This window comes from Cynara cardunculus (genome assembly GCF_001531365.2).
Source record: "Cynara cardunculus var. scolymus isolate 2C chromosome LG 5, CcrdV1, whole genome shotgun sequence".
Classification (NCBI taxonomy): Eukaryota; Viridiplantae; Streptophyta; class Magnoliopsida; order Asterales; family Asteraceae; genus Cynara; species Cynara cardunculus.
In genome coordinates this window covers 23,649,590-23,653,442 of record NC_037532.1, presented here as the reverse complement: position 1 = coordinate 23,653,442, position 3,853 = coordinate 23,649,590, and the positions used below count along the sequence as shown (strand labels likewise).

The 3,853-nt window shown below is 34.4% G+C and overlaps 1 protein-coding gene across 1 annotated transcript in view; it reads right to left on the bottom strand.

Moving 5' to 3' along the window:
• The window catches only part of LOC112512017, a 69,974-nt gene that overhangs the window by 58,657 nt on the left and 7,464 nt on the right, over window positions 1-3,853 (bottom strand). The window lies entirely within an intron of this gene.

The window sequence follows — 3,853 nt, the reverse complement described above, 5'->3', positions numbered from 1 at the left end:
GGGATTTTGGGATGAGAGTTACGGAGATGACAATATTGAAGATAACTCATTAAGTCATATTTTTGTTAAACTTTTGATGACTAATGTAGACATGCTGTATTTTGGGACCGTATTTTGAGATACGTTATCTCCGTTTGTGGTTATGTAATTATCTTTTGGTAAATTTTATTAGCCGCTCTGTTTTATTTAGCACATGTTTGTTTTATTCCAATTGTGACATCTCCCGTCTTTGACCACGCGGGACGGGGGTGTTACAAAACGGCTCCTTACTGTGTTTAATGTTCATGGGGCGTTTGGTCACCAAAATGGAATCCGGTGGAATTGGAATCCATCAAAGAAGTTTGACTTTGAAAAAATTGGGATGAAATTTGATCAAGCGTTTGGTTGGTTGGAATTATAATGGAATATCTCAAAATAAGCGAAATCCCATGTCCGTTTTGCCAGAATGTAGTTTCAAAACTGGAATGAAATAACAATAAATGGAATCTCTCATACTTTTTCATTAAATTTTAAATATAATATAATGATAATATTAATTGGTGGGGGTGGTGGCTGTGATGAAGAAGGTAGTTGCGTGGTGGCGTTGATGGTGGGTGGGGTGACAACTATGACGATGACAGTAGTGACATGGTGGTATCGACAGTGAGGTGGGCAATAGGTGAGGGTAGGGGTGTAAAGGAGTCGAGCTTTTAACGAGCTACTCGAGCTCGTTTATCTCGAGCTCGGGCTTAATAATTATCGAGATTGAGCCGATCTCGAACACAAAATAAAGATAGTTTAGCTTAATGAGTCAAGCTTCATAACACCAATTTTCGGCTCGACTCGTTCGAAAGCTCAATTAAACTTTACGAGTCGAGTTGAGCAGAGCCGAGCCATTCGACCATACACTTATTTAAACCAACTATACTTACATGTTTACAAATTATATAATCAATATATAAAAATCAAGGAGCTTGAGTAAATAAACGAGTTACTCGATCTCAAATTCTAGTTCATAAACGAGCATCGAACTCGAGCTTAAACATTGAAAAATATTTGAGCTCGAGCTCGAGCTTGATATCTTTTTCGATCCGAGCTCGAATAACTTGCTACTCAACTCGACTCTTTTACACCCCTAGGCGAGAGGGTGGGGCTATGACAACGACAATAGTGACATGGTGGTATTAGTGGTGGGTGGCAAGGGTAGGGGCACAAGGTGGATGGATGGGTGGTAGGTGGATGACAATTTTAACAACGACAATACGGGTGTGGTGGTGGTTGAGTAGGGTGAAGGTAGGGGTTGAGTGTGGGGTGGCAGGTGTGACAGTAGTAGCACAGTCGTGGTTGGGTGGCAACGGTGACAACAAACAATAATGGCATGGTGGCGGGGGTAGGGTAAGGTGGGGTGGGTATTGTTGGTTAAATTGGATGTAAATATGATTCTTGTCTTTTTAAGACATTTGCCAAGGGATGAAAATTCAATTCATTCACTTATGTCTAGGAATGATAAATTATTAATGTGTGGAATTCAAAAGAAATTAAATGAATCGATTTATTTCTAGGAGTGAATCAAACAAATGAATTGGATTTTGGTTTTAAAAAAAATTGACCATTCCAACTCCCTTTAAATCCCATGGATTCCATGAACCAAACAACACTACCACTCTTGTAAATTTGAGGGGCCGTTTACTAAATACTTGCCCGGTAAGTGTGGATCGATAGTTATTCCTCACCTAATGCACATGACAAGGGCTGAAAATCTTACCCGATAAGAGCAATGATAGGGATATAGAGTCTTACCCGGCAAGTGATGGTGAGGACTCTTACTCGGGTAAGCATTTACCGGGTAAATTGTTGCATACAATACCGTTTTAATATATTACAATCTTATCTGATAAAAATAGATTATAGTGTTGACTCATACCGGTAAGCACTTGCCGGGTAAGTATTTGGGTAAACGGCCCCTGACTTTTTGTTGGTTCCAAAGTGTGCTTAACATTCCATGACAAGTTGGCAACACCAACTGACGATGCTTAGTTGGTCTTAACCAACAAAATGCAATATCAAGATATGAGTTTGAGGCATTGTTCATAAAGAAGATTGCAAGTAATTTATTTGACTTGATAGGTCTAGATTGATTCTTAATAATTTTTAATACATTCAATAATATTAATTCCTCGATTGTGTATCGATAGTTTATTTAGAACACAAAAACCAACTGCTACATGTATTTGATTGCAATTGATCGTCTTAACCATGTTTAAACATCAAAAAAAACAATGTTGCTTACCACCAAAACCCTAACAAGAGTGCTCTATTGATTTAATGATGAAAAACTTCTGATAAACTAAAGTAACCGGCATAATAGCTAAAGAACTAAAGTAATGAAGGATGAGTCTTTCAAAGACATGAAACTGGTCATCGAATGGGAAGTTATTAATTGTTGATCCACTAAAGGATTGACTGAGCAAGTTGTTCAACATTTGCATAGTATCAATAGCAACCAAAGAAGTAGTTTATCCAGAAACACAAATTAAAGTTTTGCCACTGAAATGATAAGTTTTAAGCTGAGCTTCCAACAATGATCAATTTATGAAGACTCGATGTATTTGATCTTGTGACATCTTTTTAGTCAAATGAAGTAAAGCTATTATCGATAAGATGTCACCATTGAGAATTGAGTTACGATGAAGCTGAAGTTGATCAAATACAAAAATGAAGCTGAAACATTACCTGATCAAGTGAATCAAATTGGCCAGCCACAAACACTCCTCCTATGACAAAACAACCCTATATACCATTATATTGTATATATAGATAAACATATAATGTTAAACTGTAATGTCTGTATAAGTTAAAATAAATTGTTTTTAGTTGTACTGAATGACATAAATGATCATCATACTCTCTTCATTTTAGTTTAGCAACTCATTAAATACTATTTAATGCATATGACGAATAAAAATATCAATCTAAACATTCATTTAAATATAAACACTTCATCTGCTATAAATATACAAATAGAATAACAATACTAACATTTACGTATGTGTAAATGAGTAGAACGAGGTTAAGAGGAAAATTCAAAAAAATTAAAAAAATTAAGAAACACTTGAACCATTCATTTGTATGTATGTACATGTACATACAAAAAAATTGAAGATGTTGAGTTTCTATGCACATGTCTTGAGTTTCTATGCACATGTATTGATGTGCATGTTATTGTTATGGACATGCACATATCATATAAATTACGTTTATGCACATGTATATATCATACAAATAAATGATTATTTGGTGCTCGGTTTTTCATTTTTCTATTATGTGTCTTTTAAAAATGAGTATACCTCAAAAATTAAATAACTACTTTGAGTTTCTTTTAAAAATTATAGTGAATTACATTTTTGGTCCATCTAAATATCTGTTTTTTGGTTTTCATCCCTTCAATATATAAAGTACATTCTTGGTCTAAAAATAGTGTTTTAAAGCCTAAACTGGTCCCTCCTATAGATGTCGTCCAAAATGTTGTCATTAGGGCTGCCATGTGCCTCTAACATGAGGGGCATTTTGGTCATTTAAGTGAGGGACCAAAAATGCAATTCACTCTATAATCTTTGTGTATTATTTTTCTTTGAGTGAATCATGTTTTTGGTCCCTTATCTACATCAATTTTTTGGGTTTTGATTCCTTATCTATGATGACCTTTTTGGTTTTGGTTCTGTTCCTTGTAATTACATTTTTCATTGCTTATTTTTATGTACATATTTTTAAGTTTACGTACAAATAACTTCTTAAAAGAATTAACTTTAATAATTTTCTTATTTTAAAATTCTCAATACTAATTATATAACTAAAAAATATTCTATAATTTTGT